General features: G+C 39.4%; 1 long non-coding RNA gene and 2 pseudogenes across 2 annotated transcripts; 1 reads left to right on the top strand and 2 right to left on the bottom strand.

Annotated features, from left to right (window-relative positions):
- Window positions 1-16: 16 nt before the first annotated feature.
- On the bottom strand, window positions 17-2,697 carry LOC147524717 (protein trichome birefringence-like 14; annotated as a pseudogene). The gene is made up of 4 exons (XR_015220478.1): window positions 2,575-2,697; window positions 1,978-2,181; window positions 1,185-1,380; window positions 17-1,031 (listed from the first exon to the last, which is right to left on the bottom strand). The product of XR_015220478.1 is annotated as a protein trichome birefringence-like 14 (transcript).
- Window positions 2,479-4,649, bottom strand: LOC147524716 (pentatricopeptide repeat-containing protein At3g26540 pseudogene; annotated as a pseudogene).
- Window positions 4,650-7,172: 2,523 nt separating this feature from the next.
- On the top strand, window positions 7,173-9,257 carry LOC147524715 (uncharacterized). The gene is made up of 3 exons (XR_015197114.1): window positions 7,173-7,298; window positions 7,719-7,793; window positions 9,161-9,257. It is a non-coding gene; the product is annotated as an uncharacterized LOC147524715 (long non-coding RNA).
- The last annotated feature ends 13,159 nt before the right edge of the window (window positions 9,258-22,416 follow it).

Genomic DNA, 22,416 nt, shown 5'->3' with positions numbered 1-22,416 from the left:
ATGCATCCCTAATCCCTTCTTATTTAAATGTAGAGTTGAAATTGCAAGAGAATGTTTCCCTCCGAGAGATTATAGAATTCCGGAACTCAGCGTGGCATCTGTCCGTCAGTCAGGAAGTTGCACTGAATAATTGGTTTGGTGTGACTGAATTGGTCAGTGCTTTCCTTTGATCAGGGTCTAGACTCGGTGTTACGAAATAGCCTATAGTTGTGCACTTAGAAGTTCATTCCAAGTATCAGGTATCCCAGGCAGGCACCAGTGCAAGCAATCCTGCATACCCTCTGTGGGTCTAATGGTGTACTTTGATAAGTGGCCTTCGTCTCTCAGCTGAGAAATAGCAGTAATATCCAAGATTTTAACCTTCAAACCCTTTACGGCACTCTCAATAACAGGGTCACTAGATTCATCTTGCAGGACCTCACTTCCACCAGCCAACGGAATGCTATTATCACATGTCCCCCCAGTGTTCCAATCCCTATTAAAAAACATGCCTAGGTGAGATTGTCCGGAAGAAAGCTCTGAGTCGTGGCTGCTGAAGAAGCTGTGAATCCAACCACTTAACAACACTATGAACTATAAATTTTTTTGCATTCGCCATTTTTGCCAGCTTCTTATCATTGTTAAGCCTACCATCAACATACATCACCCAGCGGTTGCCTACTAGCTTACCTCTATTCCAATGCTGCCCTGTATTAAGTACCAAGACATCAAACCTGTGCAGATAGTCTCGCAAGAATGCTGCTGGACGATCGAGATGCATGGCAAACTCAGTTTTTGGATCAGTAATGTTAAGGGGCTCCAGGTCGCAAAGAGTTGCAGACCAGTAATAAAGAATGGTTGTATTGCAGCTCGGGAACCGATAAGCCCAACCATCAGGACGAATAGCACCACGAGCTTTGACGAGGCCATAGTGGCTTCCAATATTGTGAACATCTGGGATCTCTTCACACCCAGTAACCATACATATAAGTGACTGAAACTGTTGCCTTCCCAAAGAATCCCCTACAAAAGCAACAGTTTTGTCCTGCATCCTAGGATCCAAAATCACCATTAGGAAAACTCACCAATATAATTAGTCAGAATTCTGGAAAAGGAAATTGTTTGACCAGAAAATGAATACACAAGAATAAATAGCTTTTCTCCTATAAAGTGAAAAACATGAACAACAAAACAGTGATGCATACCTTCTCAAGAATGTTGTCTTTTCAAATTCAGGCATCCTGCAATTTTCAGGCTGCCATTTGAAGGTTTCATAGGGAAAATCTGTTCGCTGGGTGAGCCTACAAGCCCACATCTCTGACAGCCACTGCTTACATCCAAACCCAGAGTACAATGGCTTCCTGCTGTCGGCAACCCATCTGCCCTTTGCATAATTACAATCTGTTGGGGTAAACAATCATAAATCGTGAAAATAAATTCAGCATAAAATAAAAATATTCCGATTTTTAAGGGCAATGGGAACGTTACCAAATATGCCTATGCTTGTTTGATTAAAAAGTTATTGGCAGCTATAACATTATTTTTGGTTACTAAAGTTTCTTTTGATGACACAAGAAGGATATAACAACTTATTCACTTCAAAAAGAATGTGGTAGAACAGGGATAGTTTTATTTTATAACCACTCAGACACCCTTAACAGTTCAACTTGTTGAGCTTAATAATAATAGCAGAAGACGTCAATGAGAACTTTAGTTATAGTTCGCATCATACATTATCAATCAAGCAGCACAATGAAACAAAATAAAGAAATGAATGCCCAATCGATCTTGTACCTACTGTAATTGACGAACCCTAAAACTAATCAACATCTATATAAATGGGACTATTTGCAAAATATTGACTAGTGATGACTGACCGCAACTTTAAGTCTATATGCAAGATGATTGAGAAAAATTGCCTATCGAATAGCTCATTTCCAGTGAAGTAATAAAATAACTATCGGAAAAACAGTTATAAGAATCATACAAGCACTCTACCTTTACTTTCAACAAGATAGTCCCTGTCGTCATCTCTCCCTCCAGTAGAAAGCATGGTAGAAAAATTGGTTGGTGCATATAAACCTTCTGCAGTCTGTTCTTTTCTTGTTTCCCCCGTCGTGAATGAATCTGAAAAGTCTTTTTTAGTGTGCACCTTTGAGTTTACTGATGATAATGGGTCCATGGGAGCACCCATTAGAATCTCTACACCACAGCGAAATAATTCAAAATGTGAACCAATCAAATGTATCATAGATATATCTAAACAAAGAGAGAAAGATTAATTGCTCAGAGAAAGATTAATTGCTCAGAGAAAGATTAATTTTGATGTTTTAAGTCTTTTAAAGACTTTGAAGCAAATATAAGATACCACACAAGGCATCACTTAGTTCAGCTTGCTATAAAAGTGAATACGTCAAAGAAAGTTTTCGAGACCATTCACCGATTTGAGTAGGTAAAATTGTGAGTGCTAGAAAACATTGTCAAAAGGTTTCAGACCACTGAGACCAAGAACAAAGTTAATTTTCTAAAAATGGAAACAAAATAATAATATATAATTCTTCTTACACCATCGCCAAAATGTAAGTTCCAAACTACCTATAGTGTAACCATCACAATGTATCAATGTGATTGTCTGGGAAGATCTCAAACTGAAACGGAATCAAAGGTTTAAGCTCATTAAGGCGTTGTGCTGCCCATTCTCCCAATTCTGAATGCATGTATTCTCTACAAGCATAAAAAATCCTCGTCAACATTGGTACAGTTGGATGAAACGGCATTTTTTGAACAAAATCCTTAAGCTCGTCCATGTATCCATATCTACTATAGAGCTCGATCATGCACTCATAGTGTTCCAACCGAGGAATAATACAGAAGTCTTTGCTCATGAAATCGAAATACTGTTTACCCAAATCAACAAATCCCTCACCTATACAAGCAAGCAAAACACCTTGAAAGGTGACATTGTCACACTTGATTCCCTCCTCCTGCATCGACTCGAAAAGGCCAAGAACCTCCCCGCCCTTACCATTATGAGCACATCCCAAAACCATCGAATTCCACAGGATCAGATCACTCGAGGATGATTCTTCAAAAACCTTTATAGCATAGTCAAGACAGCGGCATTTGGAATACATGTCAACCAATGCTCCTCTGATAACAACATCTATATTGAAACCATTTCTGAGCATATAGGCATGAGTTTGCTTCCCTTGATCAAGAGCAAAGATATTTGCACAAGCTGCTAAGAGAGTGCTGAAATCGAGCTCAGTTCCTGTTGTTTCCAATAACATCTTCCCAAACAATGGAATCGCTTTTTCACTCAAACCATGACGAGCATAGCTAGAGATGAAAGTATTCCACGAAACTCTATCTCTGAAGTGACCCATTTCAGAGAACCAAACCTTTGAACTTCTCAAACTCCCGCACTTCCCATACATGTCAAGAATTGCATTAGCAACAAATGTATTCGAGTGAAGATCATGTCTATAGGCAAAACCATGAGCTTGTTTTCCCAATAAAATATCTGATAGCCCTGCACAAACGTTAAGAATCAGACTGAGAGTGAAAGAGTCAACGTCGTTTGTTTCTCTATGCATCCAAAAAATGAAGTCCAATGCTTCCTCCCATTGAAAGAGGCGTGTGTAACCCACCAACATGGCATTCCACGATATGACACCCCGTTCAGGCATGTCATTAAAAAGTTTCCTTGCCTCTCTATCCGTCCACAAGTTGAATACGCCGAAACAATTGATGTCCAAGCAATCACATCCCTTGAACCAGGTTGATCAAAAAGTCGACGAGCATCCACTAAATCACCACACTTTGCATACATATCGATAAGCGAATTCACCACTATCTTATCCTTTACAAAACAAACTTTAACTGCCACAGCATGGATTTGTTCTCCCTCCTTGAGTGCTGGAATATTTGAACAAGCAACAAGAGCGCTAGAAAAAGTAAAAGTCAAGGGCATAACATTCGTCCCAACCATCTTAAAGAACATAACCACAGCTTCCTTGTAATTATCAACTTCTAGATATCGCCTAACGATAACATTCCGAGATATAGCATTTGGGTTACGAATCTCATAAAACATCCTACGAGCATCGTCCATAAGCCAACATTTCCCATAAATATCAACCAACGAACTGCCTAATATAACATTAAAACAAAACCCATACTTTACAACAAGACCATGAACTTGCCTAGAAACATAAATATCCAATACACCAGCACACTAGCAAAAGTAATCTCATTAGCTAAAACACCCGATCTATGCATCTCCCAAAACACCAACAAAGCATTCTCACCATCCCCATTTTGAGAGTAAGCCGTAATCATCGCATTCCAAGTCCCACCATCTCTTTGATGCATATCATCAAAAAAACCCCTAGCATCCTTCAAACACCCGCACTTACCATAAGTTTCAATAGCACGATTAATAAAAAAAACTGGTAGGCTTGGGTTAAATGTAAGAAAAGACGGGCATAAATGGGAAAAGGGATGGATACTGGTTTTGACTTTTGAAAAGAGGATTGAAACTGCTTTTTTGTCAATGTGATTGAGAATAATTGAGTTGGATGTGTTTTGGTTTTGAGGATGCTGTTCTTGGGAATGAGTTTGTTAAGTACAGAGGCACCAAGTTTTTCACCCATGCATAGTATCTCTACACTATATGATAGCCGGGTTTGTAGTAACCACACTTCCCAACCAAACAGTGTATTTCTAATCTCTCAATTTTAAGATTTTAGAACCACCTTCCTACGTTTATTTAAATTACATCTCTCCTATTTATTAATTACAATTGGCTCCCTGTTCTCTATTAAAATTGAACCACCTCCTTCTTCAATAATTGTAGGATAGTCTTTTTAATTTAAAAGCTAAAATTTATATATAGGAATTGTGTATTTTCCCCATTTTTAAAAATTGTTTCTCTTTAGTTTTTTTAACAATTTTCATTTTAGTTCTTTACAACTTGGCGAACTGATGCGTAGCACAGGACACATGCTAGTATATAGAGTATAGACTATAGATTCAAATATCAAGGGTTTTTAAGGCTGTGTCCAATGGTTTTAGGGATACACGTCTGAAATATTGGTATTAATATGGTGGTGGTAATGAAAACGAAAAATACTGTATAAAACGTTGCAGTAAAAGCCTTTTTGTTTGTGTCACCATCTTTTCTGGTTCTCTGCTTTTATGACGTTATTCACACATTAATACGAAAATAACTTGCATATATTTGCATGCCATTAGTTATGACTGGTGAATCAATTGTTTTTGTTATGTTACGGACCGATTCGGGATGATTGGGCCCAAAGGTTCGGAAAAGCCCATGGGCTGATGGGTCATCGCGGACTGGGGTAGGCAGCAAGTCTAGGGCAGAAATAGAGGGGATAGCGCAAAAGGTGAGAGAGGCGTGCGAAGTCAGAGAAGACACGTGGGTTTATCAGAACCGAGGGATGGAAAGAAGATGAAGGGTAAAGCGCAGACTAGGAGATGAACGAAGTATAAAGAAGGGGGGAAACCCTAAAGAGAGGGGGAGGGAAAAAATAGGAAGTCTAAGAAAAAGAATTAGGTCACAACAATTGGCACCGTCTGAGGGGACTAAATTGACGACCACACCGGTTAAAAACCACGGTTCTAGGAGAAGAGATGGCACCATTGAAAAGAAAAGCAAGAGCGAAGACAGAAATGGAGGTCGGGGAAGCAAATGGTATAGGAGTGGTCAATCAAGTAGAGGAGGTAGGAGGAGAAACAGATCTGACAGCAGTAGAGAGAATGAGAGAGATAGAGGTAGAGATGGGTAGGCTGAGGGAAGAGAGAGGCCGGGAAGCGGAAGAAACAAGAAGAGAGGAAAATATCATAGAAGATGAATCTGATGAAGAAAGCTTAGATGAGGAACCTGTGCAGCCGTTAGATGGAATAGGAAAGGGAGTAGAGTTAGATCCACAAATGGAAGGCGGTGGAATAGCAGATGGAGTCACATTACCACAAGTTCAACACATGTTGGAAAGGGAAAGGGAAGCCATCCGACCAGTGCAGCAGGAGAGCAGAGGAACGGCAAACCAGGTAATAGCGACGCTTAGTCACAACCCGTTGGCGGCGGTGGTGAGGTCAATGGAGGTACCAAGGCGGTTCACACAACCCAGATTCGATAGATTTGATGGAAAGGGAGACTCGGTGCATCACATACAACATTTTCACCAACAGTTAGCTTTATGGCAAGATGATAAGTTTAATGGTTTATGGTGTATGCTTTTTCCGGCAAGTTTGAAAGAGGGAGCTTCCGATTGGTTTTATCGGTTGCCAGCTGGAAGTATAGAGAAGTTCAGTGAACTAGAAAAGGCATTCGTCACTCATTACATTCATCAAAAGAAAATAGCGGTGGACATGTCCGCATTGTTTTATGTGAAATAAGAAGACGGAGAATCATTAAGGAAATTTGTGTCCAGGTTCAACACGGAGGCCATGAAAGTGGAGAATTGTAAAGTCCTGAATTATTATTAAGGGTATTTTCGTAAATTTCCTATTAAATCTAGGGTCGTTTATGTAAGTTGGTCGTCGGGTTTATATTTCAACCGTACGTAACTTACTAAAACTTAACTCCGACTCATAAGGCACGTTAGGTAAGCGACTATAGGCGGAAATTTGGCAAAAATGTCGGTTAGCGGCTTTTCCGCGTCGAAGCTGGCACGAGTTAACAGCTTACACGTATGAGTGGGTTATTGTCATAGCCTGCGGTGAGATAGAATATAGCAGATTAAATTTAGCGGGATAGGCCGAAAAATAATCAAGACGCTAAGTCGAATTAGTGGGGGTTAGCGTTGATTAGGACCTTAAGCTTAATGTATTGGGCTTGGGCCTAAATATATCGGCCCAACTAGAAAAAAAAAAAAAAAAAAAAAAAAACCCGAAATCGCGAAACCGAAAATCGCGCAGACTCAATTCTCTTCTTCCCCAATTCGCTATTACTAAAACCTAGGAGAGAGAAATCTAAAATCGCCCAAATCTAATCGATTTCACCCAAAAATTCAAACACCCAATCACTAACAACACTCAATCAAGTGTGAAGAGTCAAATTGATTGGAATTCCGTCATACCGCCGCTGCCAAGTGAGTTTAACTTCGTTTCAAACAAATTTTTAAAACTTATTTCGATAGTTTGTGATGTATTACTGAAATTAATGGTAGGGGAAAGTTTAATGGCGGCAGTAGCTTGTTTGGAGAGGGAGAGCTTGCGAAATTGGTGGAGGAGAAGCTAGAGTGGAGCGATTTTGGTGGAACAGCAAGCTAGGAGCGATTTTGGTTGCTGATTCGGTAAGAATCTTCGGCTATGCACTCGGTTTTGAGCAGTTCATGCCAGTTTATAATTGTTTAAAAGTAGATTAAGTAATGAACGATTGATAAGGAAGACAACAGTAAATATTGCGAGAATTTAATGTGAATGGAATAGTGGAATTTGTTGTTGTTGTCGGAGTCGAGAAAAATCTTAATCGTTATTGAACGCGATATAATTGGCGTTGTCGTGTGTAGGCTGCGGTGGCTCGAAATAGCCCAGAGAAGAGACCGTCGAATAAACAATGCGAAAATGGCCTGTAGCTCTGTTAACGGTAGTTAGATAAAAATTTACCCGAAACCAAATTCGTAGTGTCGAGATTCTTCTCGACTTACGTTATATAAGAATTCTCGTTCGTTTGATAACTTCTAATGGGTGACGTATATATATATGATGTGTAGGAGTAAATACGAGGGGATTCGGTTAAGCGGGCTCGATTCGGTTAAGTGGGCTTGAGGAGAACGGAGCTTGCTAAGGTAGGAACCTACATACCAATATATAGCCTGCTTATTTTCATGCATGATTTGAATTGTTTAACTAGGAAATAGATAGTTGCGTATCAACCATGCATGTATATATGATATTCATGTTTTTACATTTGTATTTCCTCGCTAAACTAAACTATATATATATATATATTTAACTTTTCGCGTGAAATGGGTTTTCTCAGAAAATCGGGGGTAGGGATTGTTTTACGGTTAAAAGTGAAAACTGGTTTTGGGGAAAGGTTAAGCATCTCTTGTCTCGATGGGAGAGCGAGAGATGGATTATTAATGCGGGTAAGGATTACCCGGTTGTTTGTAACTAGGTGCGAGGTTCGGATTGGTCCCGGATGGTTGTGTTATTTCTGATGATTAAGCGTTTAGGAATCATCGGTTGTTATTACTATGAGCCCGTTTGGGAGTCATAAGTTGTTCTGCTTTCAATTTCGGAAATCCAGGAACTCACACCTATATAATCAACAGTTTTAAAAAGAAAAACTAGATATGTAACTAGAGTATTTGAAAATAATCGATAATACGAGTATATATATATAGATATTACTATGTTTATCACGAGGAGATTTAGAAAAGGAACTGTGAATTCCTATAAAGAAGGAAGGCTGTTGTCGCATTTCGAGAGGCAGATTAAGCTCTAGGATTCAATCGTGGTGTATACCTTTCGAGGTGGTGGGCCACCTTTAAAGGGATGCCTCACTGGATGTAGTCCAGAATTCCTTTTCTACTTTTCTAGATAACCATGCTTGTCGTGTCAATTTTTGTATGGTGATTAGCTTGTGTGGGGTTACATGCTACCTCGATGAGGTTTAGGCGCCAGAGTGAGAGTTTAGTCCACTCTGGATGTGTCGGGATCCGAAGCGATCTGCGGTCGTCGAACGGTTGACCACCGTAAGTTAGGTGGCGGCCATTATGGGGGTTAGTAGTCACTGGGGCCACCCGAGCCCTAAAAGCTTTGGGGATTTTTGTTGTGTACGAACACAACAACGGCATTTCATCTCCTGCCGGTAAAATCGAAAAACAACGGTGCATGGTTCACACCGGGAAGTATCTTGAACCGAGATTGCACAATGGTAAATTTGAAAGTACCGTCGTTACCCTCACCATTCTAATAGGATGCAGCGGCCACAATAGTTGTATGATGATTGTGAAAGCTATATTTTGAATATTAAAGAAGCATGCCGATATGATTTATGCCAGTTAGTGACGTATGTATATAGTCACGATATTTTGATATTATTATAAAAACCTGCATGTTTTAACTGTTTTGTTATAAGTAGTCTATTTATTGGCTATGTGCGTTTCTACTGGGCATAGTTGTTTGCTCATCCTACTTAACATTTCAGACGAGCCAGTTGCGGAGGAAGGTTTTCCTAACCCTAGTGATGACGGGTATGGTGATTTGGGAGGATTCCCTTATCCTTGACGAGAGACAGAGTCAAGTTTATATTTTGGGCTGTATAGAGATTGATAAGCGCATAAATGTTATATATTTACGCTCAATTTTATATTAGTTAGTTCGTTTAATTTATTCGTTTGATGTAGTTAGTGTATTTTTGGTGGTTTTACTGAATTGGAGTTATTGATTAAAACCTACTGAAACTATCGAGATTCCGGATATTATTGTGCTTAACTTGTGGTTAGATTGATCCGGCTAGTTGTTCGGTTCAATGGAGGCTCGATGATATTGGGAATATACCGTTTGCGTGTCTGCTAATGAGAATTGAGGCGTTATTGATTTGGACTTGGTACCTTAGCACCTGATCATCAGTAGAGAAACAAGGCCAGAGACTATGGATATGAATATTGGTAAATTCACGTGAAGAATACAAACTTGCAAGCTATGGGCCAACTTTTCTCAAACCTTATTAAACCTCGTATCACAAGGTAACCTTACCTATATTTTAAACCTCGTATCACAAGGTTTATTTTTATCCTTGAATTTCTTTCTCCTAGACCGGCCATGTGGGATGGAGTCAAAATAAAGGGTTATAAAAACCGCACCCATCAAGTGCTGAATTTCGGTATGCCTGATTAATACTCAAAATCCGGTACCCACTAACAAATAGCCACACCATTTCCTATCCATCCAAGAAGCACTATAACAAGTCTTATATTTCCTTCTCCAATTCAAATTCGCAAGAACAGAGAAACCAATCCCTCTAATTTCGGCGATTCAAAATCAGCAACCGAACCAATCAAAACTCCCAACCGACCGAACCGAACCTTCTAATCACCCATGGGCTTAAACAACTATTTCCCTTTTGATAGAAAAAAACAGTATCCAATTCATGAAGGAAGACGTGAGCAGGTCGATCTTTTGATTTCCAATTCGGTTTCGAAGTTCACGCAACTCGACCGAATTAGAGACTTCTAATCGAAATCAAACACTGCCCGAAGGGATCCAATATATATAGAGAAGAGAGAAACAGTAGAGGGGGCGCTCGAGAACACATAAGACAGAACACCAGATCTTTGGAGAGCACCAGACGAAGTGGAGAAGACGACACCGCTGCTGGACTACGGTTTTGCAATGATTAATTCTTCTTTTGATTTCGTTTTTCCATTCATTATTATGTACAGCTAAACTAAAGTCTAGGACAGATGAAGCCTTAGGCTAATGTTTGTGTTTCTTTGGGATTAATTTCGATGATTTCCAGTTGGTTTAATATTGTTATATTCTTCTAAGTTCGTGATTTGATAGCAAGAATTTATCTTTCATATAGTATGTCATGCATGCAATATAGTTCGATATTAAATTATATTGATTAAGTCTGTTTTAACCTGTTTGTACCGAGTTTAGATATTACTTTCGTCGCGTAAAAGACGCAGTAATCTTTTAAATTTGATCATTAGTCTTTGAACTTTTAGAAGATACATGTTTAGTTAAGATTATCACGATCGTATCATATCCCTAAAAGCAAAGGGTTACTTTTCCCTCGTGCTACTTAAATTAAATCTGGAACATTAAAATTACTCTTAGAAATATAAACAGAAGTCTACGGTGGATTCAATAGTCCTAGAATTCTCTCTATTGAATTTCTCAAGTTAATTTATTTCCTTCGTAGTAATTAGTTAATTTTAGTAGAAGTAAATTCCAAATTTCTATAAAACAACATTGTCGAATTAGGTTAGGTAATATTTTAGCACTCGTTTGTCCGAAGTAGCAATCCCCGGGATCGACCGCTTGCCGCAACTATTTTCAACGATAGGCTTACCATGGTTTTAATTAGGGTTAGATTAGTCTATTAATTTAGACCGACTAATTTTTTATCAAGTTTTTGGCCCATTTGCGAGATGTTGTAGTGGCACAATTGAGTTTTAAAGTCTTATTTATCGTAATTAAGTAGTTTAAGTTTAGTCGTAGTTATATTAATTAGTAGTTTACGTGTTTAATTTTAGTTATTTTTGCGATAGTTAAGCAAAGATTTCTTCTTTACAAGGTCGATAGTCGCGGATTTTGTTGTGGACTTTGTGAAGTTGCTTGCTTTGTCGTCACCCGTCGCATAGTAAGTAGCCCCGAAGGCTCACGAGGATGCCTCTCTTTCCTTTGTGGGCTTGGACTTTGTTTGTTTTGTGTGTTTTGCTTATTTTTATTGTTTCTTGCATTTAGGATTGGTTAAGTCACCTTTGACGACGCTTAGGCATCTTGCATTAGACGAGGTTTAGCCCGGCCACTAGGGAAAGCCCTTTTGACCGTGGATCGAGTGGCGATTGCTTTTGCCAAGAACCGGAATCGTGTTATTTGGGTTTAGGAGCAAATATATTAAACATTATTGAAAATTCAATCGGGTTTGAAATCAAAGTGTTTGATATTATTTGTGTGTGTGCATCGTTTGCATTAATTATAGTCTTAGGTATTAAGTTAGTTTTCTTTTTGTTAGGGTGTCGTCCTATAGAGTCTTAAAATAATAATAAAAATAATAAAAAAATAATTAAAAATGGAAGGAGGCAATAATAACGAAGTTGTTGCCCAAGTACCTAGATCCATTAAGGAGTTTATCTATCCCACTAGGACAACTCGACCATCTTGCATTGTTCCTCTCTGGAGGTAATGCTAATCATTTTGAGTTAAAGCCCAATCTACTGGGGCTACTTCCTAAGTTTAGGGGAATGGATGAGGAAGATCCGTATCTTCACGTAAAGGGAATTTGAGGATATCCGTGGAATTTGTTAAGCTTCACAAGTTTAGCGATGAAGGCTATAAAGTTGAAGTTATTCCTTTTTCCTTGGGCGAGAAAGCGAAGAGTTGGTTTCACACCCTTCCATCTAATTCCATAACTACATGGGAAAAGATTATGCATTGTGTTCTTAAAGAATTTTTTTCCTAATCATAAAATATTGCTTTTAGAAAAATTTATCATCTTTTTGCCAAAGGTGATGGGGAGTCATTATGGAAGTGTATGGAAAGGTTCGAGGACCCGCTCTTTTGCGATGTCCTAACCATAACTTAGAAGGGTAGACTTATCTGCATTCTCTATGAGGGGTCTTGATTTTAGCTCTAAGGCTATGATTGAGACCATGAAAGTCTGGAGATTTACGTGATAAGACCGTGGATGATGCATGGTCGTTTTTAGAAGACGTTCTTTGAAAAGGTTCAAGATGGGAAACTAGTCGTGAGCTTTAAGAAGGTGGCTAGTAGTAATGCTTACAAAGAATGCTATGTTTCACGTTGATAAGGATTTTGACGCGAATGCTAAAATAGCTTCCTTAGTTAGAAGAGTTGGTGCTCTTGAGCAAGAAAAGGAGACAAAATCTCCATTTCGAGTTAATAATGTTGAGACCCCCAGTTTGTCTTTTGTGCGATAGTCTTGATCATGTTATTGATAATTGCCACGGCGATTTGCGACAAGTCAATGCCTTTAACACATACCGAACCCAAGCAATAACTCCTTTTCTAATAATAGTTATAACCAAGGGGGTGGCGTAATAACCCTAACTTGTCTTGGTCTAAAGGTATACACCGGGGAGGCCCCGCGGTAACTCAAACCCAATACCACAAGATGCACCTCAACCACCTAAACTTTCACCCATAGAAGAAGCCATTGCTCAATTATCACAAAACGCCATGAAATTTCGTGCAACAACCCAACCGGTTTATTTAAGCCCGGTCGACTTGCTACTCAAGATAATGCTTTCGAAGCCATTAGGAAAGATTGAAGTCACACCATAGTCAAATTGCTAATACTTTGAATGAAAGGGACAAGGGTAAACCATATTTCATTCCGACCCTAGTCTCCATTTGGGTTAACCAATGAGAAACATATTATTGTGATTTTCGGGTTATGGCCGGGTTTTGTATTTATGAAATGTCGAAAATACAAAGGAGACTCTGTCGAAATTTTTCAATTTTGGAGAGTTCATTTTGTGTTTTAGTTGGTAGACAAAATGCTAATCTAAGAATGGTATGTCTTGAGCATTCGTGCGCTAGAGACGTTAAGCTGTAGCGCTTATGGGAGGCAACCCATGTTTTATTTTTTGTTGAGTCTTTTTGTGCACGCGTATCATGCATTCCACTCTAGCACCTTTTCTCGCCTTTTTGGAGGCGTGTAACTCTACGGGGTGAGACACGTGACACATTTTAGTCATTGTAGTAACTTGGTTCCTCTTTTATATTATCATTGTTATATCTTTTGTGAGGTACTAATTTCTACAGGTGAATCAAAGATATTATTTTTCGTTTTTGGAAGCTCTTGGTAACCTCTTTCCTTATATACTTTTACTTGTCCATGTTGTTATCTTTTAAATTCCGTATCTATGTTAACATTGAGGACAATGTCTATAAAAAGTTTGGGGGTGGGAACAAAATGTTTGTTTAGCGAAAAATAAATATGTCTAACATGGTATGATTAATGGTGATTTTCTATGACGAGAAATTAAAAAAAAAAAAAAAAAAAATGATTTCTAAAGCCACTAATTTTCAAGGAATCTATGAAGTTAAGAATCACTTTTGAAGTTATTGTTGCTTTTAGACTATTTTCTACCTCTAGAAATAGATTTTGTTGATGAAGTCTAAGCCAAAGTGGAATATGCACTATTAGCCACCTGATACATGTCAAATTGAAGAGTAATTTAATCTCCTAGTGAACTAGAAGAGGAATATAGAGACTTAACCCGTGAGACTTTAGCCTTTGAATTTCTTGGAGAGTTTTTACGTAAATTCCGAGTCCAAGTTATTTCAATCATTCTTCCGTGCTTAAATTAGTTGTATGGTCTCATTTTCTTAATTTGGTCGATCCGCGGTGACATCAACTGGGGAGATAGCCATTAGGTCTTGTAGTCTATTCGAAGCGAATATATCATCTTGATAAGTCAGTAGTAAGCCAATTAGCCTTTATCTATACCACACCTAAGGATCATCATGTTAACCCTTTTGAGCCTTATATATTAAGCTTTTTTCTTTCTCAAACCAACTATATTTAACCCAACTCAGGATAAGGAGTCTAAACCCATATTATTGGCCTTACCCATATTTAGAATTTCTAAAAAATTTGGAGAAAGCTAGAAGAAAGAAGATTCTAAGGAAAATTTACCAAAATCAAATGAAGAAAATCATTCCTTTTGCTCAAAGTGAGTCAATATCAAAAAAAAAAAAAAAAAAAAAAAAAAAAAAAAAAAAAAAAAAAAAAAAAAAAAAAAAAAAAAAATAAAAAAAAAAAATAAATAAATAAAAATCATTGAGTAGAAGTAGTGAGAAAGTCAAGTAATGTGATCTACAAAGTGAAGAAATTTTCCATGAAGGTCAAGTACAAAATGGTCTTTAGTTGATTCTCAGAAATTTTTGATTCCTTTTTACCATTTTCTTGTCAACCTATCCTAAGCCCCGTCTTAATACCCAGACTTATCACAAAAGTATGATATGAAGTGTAGAATAGGTGAGAGGATGCTAAAGTGAAGGACCCGGAGCACTTCGCGACGTGTGATTGATGTTCTTTCCATGAGACTAATTTGTTTTGAAATTTCCACAAGTCCGTCTTTTTGGCTAAAAATATGTGGGATGTTCTATTATTTTACTCATTTCCCTAGCATCTGAGGAGGTAAAATTGAAAACTTATCTAAGAGAGAGACTTTCTTGTGAGTGTATGAATGGTAAGGATTGAGGTTGATATATTCTTTGGATAGTAAGTTAGGAACTCCGTTACTTGGATAGGAGATTGTATTAGTTTGGCTAAACACACACACGCTTTGGTTTTGGAAAGTAGTCAATGATTTCTATCTTTGGAAGTAGTGATGCGTCTTGATAATGATGATGTAAACTGTGACAATTGCTGATTTTTGAACTTGTTTAGTAGTGGGCGAAAAAAATTTTATCTCTGAGAAAATTATATCACCATTTGTTATATACTATGTTAATGTTTGTGGGTACCATTTCTGAAAACCCTCACGAGACTAAACTCGTCCACTAGGGGTAACCTAGAGGTTTAACGGCTTGTTACACATGCTAAGTGTAATCGTGATTCCTCTGAAAGTGAGTTAAATTTTTGTTTTGTTATTAGTTTAGTTTTGCTTTCGAGGACTAGCAAAATGTAAGTTTGGGGTATTTGATAAAGCGCATAAATGTTATATATTTCACGCTCAATTTTATATTAGTTAGTTAGTTTAATTTATTAGTTTGATGTAGTTAGTGTATTTTTGGTGGTTTTACAGGAATTGGAGTTATTGATTAAAAACTGCAAACTATCGAGATTCGGGATATTATTAGGCGAACTTGTGGTTAGATTGATCCGGCGCTAGTTGTTCAGTTCAATGGAAGCGCCATCGATATTAGGGAATATACCGTTTTGCGGTTCCGCTAATGAGAATTGAGGCGTTATTGATTTGGACTTGGTACCTTAGCACTGATCATCGGTAGAAAAACAAGGCCGGAGACTATGGATATGAATATTGGTAAATTCAATGTGAAGAATACAAACTTGCAAGCTATGGGCCAACTTTTCTTAAACCTTATTAAACCTCGTTATCACAAGGTAACCTTACCTATATTTTAAACCTCGTATCCGCGAGGTTTATTTTTATCCTTGAATTTCTTTCTCCTAGACCGGCCATGTGGGATGGAGTCAAAATAAAGGGTTATAAAACCGCACCCATCAAGTCTTTGAATTTCGTATGCCCGATTAATACTCAAAATCCGGTACCACTAACAAATAGCCACACCATTTCCTATCCATCCAAGAAGCACTATAACAAGTCTTATATTTCCTTCTCCAATTCAAATTCGCAAAGAACAGAGAAACCAATCCCTCTAATTTCGGCGATTCAAAATCAGCAACCGAACCAATCAAAACTCCCACCGACCGAACCGAACCTTCTAATCACCCATGGGCTTAAACAACTATTTCCCTTTTGATAGAAAAAAAAACAGTATCCAATTCATGAAGGAAGACGTGGCGGGTCGATCTTTTGATTTCCAATTCGGTTTTGAGTTCACGAACTTCGACCGAATTAGAGACTTCTAATCGAAATCAAACACTGCCCGAAGGATCCAATATATATAGAGAAGAGAAAACAAGAAGAAGGGCGAGAACACATAAAGGCGAGAACACCGATCTTTGGAGAAACCCGCACGAAGTGGAGAAGGCGACACATTTCTTTGGACTACGGTTTTGCAATGATTAATTCTTCTTTTGATTTCGTTTTTCCATTCATTATTATGTGTACGACTAAACTAAAGTCTAGGACGGATGAAGCCTTGCTAATGTTTGTGTTTTCTTTGGGATTAATTTCGATGATTTCCAAATGGTTTTAATATTGTTATATTCTTCTAAGTTAAGTGATTTGATAGCAAGAATTTATCTTTCATATAGTATGTCATGCATCAATATAGTTCGATATTAAATTAAGCTATTGATTAAGTCTGTTTTAACTGTTTGTCTTAGAGTTTAGATATTACTTTCGTCTTGAAGTAAAAGACGAAAAGTAATCTTTTAAATTTGATCATTAGTCTTTGAACTTTTAGAAGATACATGTTTAGTTAAGATTATCACGATCATATCCCCGAAAAGCGAGGGTTACTTTTCCCTCGTCTTCTTCGTTATTAAATCTGAACATTAAAATTACTCTTAGAAATATAAAACGTAGTCTACGGTGGATTGATAGTCCTAGAATTCTCTATCAATTTCTCGAGTTAATTTATTTCCTTCAGAGTAATTAGTTAATTTTAGTAGAAGTAAATTCCAAATTTCTATAAAACAACATTGTCGAATTAGGTTAGGTAATATTTTAGCACTCGTTTGTCCAAGAAGTAGCAATCCCCGCTGGGATCGACCCGCTTGTCGCGAACTATTTTCAACGATAGGTATGGCCATGCGGGTTTAATTAGGGTTAGATTAGTCTATTAATTTAGACCGACTAATTTTTATTAGAGATAATCTAGGTTATTCTTTTGCTGTATATAATGAGCATAGCTCTTTTCTTTGGATGTATAGAGATGGTTTAGTCATTTTGTTTGTATATATCTGAGCTCATTTCCATTTGGATGTAAAATTTGATGTATTTAAGTAGCGAGCTACACTTACATAGTTGGTGGATGGGATGTGATGTTGTTTAGAAGGTTGGGTTACATATATATGTTGTTGGAAGGTTGTAGTTTAGGATTTCCAGGTTTATGACATGTTATGACAGGGTTTATGACCGGTTTTAGGGTTTACTTAATGTCGATCAAACAAAGGAAACTCTGCTAAAATTTCGGTAGAATCTGGATAGGTGTAATGCGCCTCGAGATGCGTTCCACGCCCCGGGATGTGTGTTGTGTCTCGGGCGTGATGTAAAACGATCGTATCGAGGCCCACTATTAGATCCGTCACGGAGTCAGAAATGGGGACTTCGGTCGCGGACGATGTTTGAAAGTTTAGTCGAAAACCCGATAAAACCCTAAGTAGTAGTTCATTACTTCACGTTAAGCGTTAATACTAGTTTAGCAATGTCGAGGCGTCGCGACGGGTAGTTAATGCAGTCACAAATGGAGAAATTGGACATGTGTTGGAAGTTTGGACGAATCGGACACTATAAAAATTGGGAGGAATTTTCATTTCGAGGGTGGAGGCTACCCTGCTCTTCCTAAGCGCACTGCGCTCATCTCTTGAAATTTACCGCATTAATTCTATGCATGTGAGTTCCATAGATTAGCGACTGCGCCCTCTTGCATAATTTTGAGAATTCTCTCTCATTTATCATCATGCAATGAATTGGCTCTGTGTATATGCGCGGAATAGTTACCATGGATCCCGGAAGGTACTAGTGGTGATGATACTACACGGATCGTAGTCGGGAGGACCGAATGGATAGGCTCCCGCGATGAATCAAATGGCTCGAAACCACGTAATGAAATGAAATTCGAGATCGAAAGTTTGAGGGCTAGTCGGAACGAGCCCCAAACTCTTCGACATCCATCGTTATTCCACCCTTGGTGTAAGCACGGAGGTAGCATCCCCGACCACGGTGAGGGTTGAGGAGTTCAGCCACCAGTCTGAAAGTCAATCGGGTTTCTCGCTTGCAAATTTCATCGCTACGCCCACTTTGAATTTGTGGGGTCCTCGAGGTTAAAGTAGGCAAGACCGGGTTGTTAGACATGTCTAGTATCTTTGGACTCCATGATGTGTCTTGATCGACGAACGGGTTACTTTGGTCGCTTCATGCTTAGAGGTGAAGCCAAACACCGGTGGATCGATGTTAAGGGCGTGGAGACGTTTCCTATGAGTTGGGCTAAGTTTGAGGAACTCTTTCTTTTGAGGTATGTTCTGAGGCGAGAGATGAAGTTTTAATGGAATTCCTCGAAGTTAGAACAAGGAAACATGACAAAAAGGGCGATTATGAAGAGAAATTCTTCGTTCTTTCACGATATGGGAAGGAGTGGATTTCCACGGAAAAAGCTAAAGCGAGGAAGTTCATTGATGGTTTAAAACCGTATACGCAGAAAGCAAGATGTCGGTCCTTCGGATCGATTCCTATCTTTGAAGCCGTGAGAAGAGCTCAAAGGTATTGAAAAAAGTGGATGATCGCTTATTCTTCTGAGGCAAAGAGGTTGGAAGCGGTAAGACAATTTATCTCGGGGTAGGCGGGGATAGGGGAAAGAGGCGGGGTTTACCAAGGTAGTGGTTCAGTGGTCGCAAATGATGTATAGGCCAGTTATTCAAAGAGGCACCACGGTGGAGGCACCACCGCATTACCGTGGGGGTTTGAATGTGGTTAAGCCAAAGCCACGAGTCTACCACCATTCGGAGACCGATGAGCCGGATCACAGAGGCCACCGAGGTACCCTCCTTCCTTCGCACAGCAAAGACCGGTCTGAATTTGAGGCCTCGTGGTCGAGAGCTAGATTGCAATCTGTAATACCACAGTACACACACGGGGAGAGAGTGTGGTTTGCTATAATTCATGGTGAAAGTTCGCATATCAAGCGGTTTTGTCCCAAGTCCACTTCGTGGGTGGAACGAGAGACCACGCCAAGGTGTATTATCTAGTGCCGGAGGAAGAAGTTGTGGATCCCGTGATCAGTCCCAAGAGGAAGCCACGGTATATAATGCTTATGGGCAGATATCGCTTCTACCGATCAGTGGTGGAAGGTATGATATGTTTGTTTACTCATAAGGTGCATGTCTTGTTTGATACTGGTTGCTACTCATTCTTTCATTGCTAAAAATATGGTGGAGATTCTTGGTTTGGATGTAGTTAATACCGGAGGAAGCTTATTCTATCTACTCCTCTAGGAAAGAAAACTATGTTCTTTGAAGTTTGTCACCATTGTGTGATAAAGATAGGTGATAGGGAGATGATAGTCGATCTAACGGTGATGGACCTAAAAAGATTTCGATGTCATCGTAGGGATGGATTTGTTAGGGAAGTATCATGCCCATGTAGATTGTTTTGCCAAGACGTGTGACGCTTAGAGTAAGGGACGACTGAGGTTGTGTTTGAGGGGATTAGAAATACTGACGGTATCACTAGTGGTGAAGGCCAAGTCCGAATTCAAGTATGATAGATAATGGTTGTTAGTCGGTCTTAGTCTCCGCGGGCGAAGTTCGAATCTTCCGAGCTTGTTCCTCAGAGTTAGTGAGTTCTTGGCAGTGTTCCCGGATCATTCACCGGGATTGCCTCCACCCTGGCGTGAGATAGATTTTGTAATAGATCTAATCTCGGAACGCGTCGCCTATTCGATGATTCCTTATCGAATGGCTCCTCCTCGAAATGAGAGAACTCAAGTCCCAATTAGATGAATTGAAAAGATTGGGGTTTATAAGGGAAAGTCGGTCACCTTGGGAGCACCGGTGTTATTTTGTGAAGAAGAAGGATGGGTCATTTCGGCTATGTGTGGATTATCTAAGTCAATAATGTGACTATCAAGAACAAATATCCGTTGCCTAGGATTAATGACCTGCTCGATCGCTTAAGGGGTGCCAAGTATTTCTCGAAGATAGATCTCGAAACGTGCTACCATCGGATGAGAATTCGAGAAGAAGATATCTGAGAAACGACTTTCCGCGCCGGCTAGGGCATTTTGAGTTTTGGTGTTACCATTTGGATTGACAAATGCTCCAAACCTGCATTTATGGATCTCATGCACCGAGTGATGTGGAACTACTTAGATCAATTTGTTATCGATTCATAGATGACATCTTGATTTATTCCAAGACTAGAAATTTGAACACAAGGAACACTTGAGGATTGTCTTCCAAACATTAGTGGATCATCGACTTTATGCCAAGTTCGCCAAGTGTGAGTTCCGGTTGAATGAAATGAGGTTCTTAGGGCATGTTGTATCGGGAGAATGGAATCAAAGTTGATCGTGCAAAGATAGAGGCAAATGAATAATTGGTCGAGACCGACGCCGACGAAATCGAGTTTCTTGGGATTGGCGGGGTATTACCGCCGTTTTGTAGAAGGATTCTCTAGCATAAATATCGTCCTTAACTAGATTGACACGTAAGGATGTGAAGTTTGAATGGGCGGAGGCATGCGAGAAAGCTTTCCAAGAGCTAAAGACGCGATTGATAACACAAATTTTTGACTATTCCGAGATCCGAAGAAGAAGTTATGTGATTTATACTAATGCCTCTAACACCGGGTTAGGATGTGTCTTAATGCAAGAAGGCCAAGTGATAACGTATCGTCTAGACAATTGAATGCCCATGAGAAGAATTATCCTACTCATGACTTGGAGTTAGCGGCGATCATTCATGCCCCAAAGATATGGAGGCATTATGTGTATGGTGAAAGTTTGAGATATTCTCGGATCACAAGAGTCTCAAGTACTTGTTCTCATGAAAAGATTTGAATATGAGGCGAGAGGAGATGGGTTGAGTACATGGAGGACTATACCTTCACATTCGCAATACCATCCGGTAAAGCAAATGTAGTGGCCGATGCATTGAGTAGGAAGCGAAACATGTTTGTGCTCGGATGATGATGAAGGAGTGGCAATTCTTTGGAGTCCGCGCTTCTTATGGTTTTGAGATCACGGGGAATGGAAGTGGAGATCCCTCGTCGTCTTTCTTTTTAAGCACGCGGATGATAGCGGATGACGCGCAGAAAACACCTTAGTCCGTGAGATTGTGAATGCTCGTAATACATCGAGGGATGGACCTAGGTACCGGTGGATATGTGAATAATCTTGGGATGTTGATTGGGAAAAAATCCGAGGCGGAAGCATCGATTTCGAGGAAAGAATTTGGGTACCTTTTGATCACTCCTTGCGGAATAGTATCTTGAAGGAGGCACATAGATCGAAGTATACCATTCATCCTGGTGGTACCAAAATGTACAGAGATCTGCGTCGTCAGTTTTGGTGGCCGGGCATGAAGCGACACATTCATGAATATGTTAAGAAGTGTGCCACATGCCAACAGGTGAAAGCTGAACACCATAGACCACCTGGTCTTCTTAAACCTCTGGAGATTCCGGAATGGAAGTGGGAGAATATAACCATGGATTTTGTATCCGGGTTACCGAGGACCCGATGAGGGAATGGATTCTATATGGGTCATTGTTGATAGATCCGACCAAGTCCGCCCATTCATACACCAAGACTACTTACTCTCACTGAAAAGCTAAGTAGAATCTACATGTCGATGTAATGAGGTTGCATGGGGCACCATTATCGATAATTTCATATAGAGGTACTCAATTTTCTGGGGTTCATTTTGGAGAAGTCTTCAAAGGGAATTGGGGACCAAACCGAAATTCAAGATGACATTTCATCCATGACCGATGGGCAATCGGAAGAGTCATCCAAATCATCAAAGATATGCTTCGGGCTTTGCGTGCTTGATTTTGGGGGTAGTTGGAAAACTCATTTGGCATTGGGAAAGTTCGCTACAATAACAGCTTACCAATCTAGTATTGGTATGGCTCCGCTTGAAGCGTTGTATGGCGGACCTTGCGAACACCTCTCATTGGATGGTGAACCGAGATAGTATTATGTTGGGGCGAGAGATGGTTAGTGACACCACCGAAGATTAGAGTGATACTGAATCGGTTGCTTTCAGCCCCCAGTCGTCGAAAAAGTTATCGCGGATAAGCGTAGACGTCCCCTTTGGAATTTTATGAAGGTGACGGGGTATTTCTGAAAGTATCTCCGAAGAATGGCATTGAGAGGTTCGGAATGAAA

Source organism: Coptis chinensis, chromosome 1 (genome assembly GCF_015680905.1).
Source record: "Coptis chinensis isolate HL-2020 chromosome 1, ASM1568090v1, whole genome shotgun sequence".
NCBI lineage: Eukaryota > Viridiplantae > Streptophyta > Magnoliopsida > Ranunculales > Ranunculaceae > Coptis > Coptis chinensis.
This window is presented reverse-complemented; position numbering and strand designations above follow the sequence as displayed.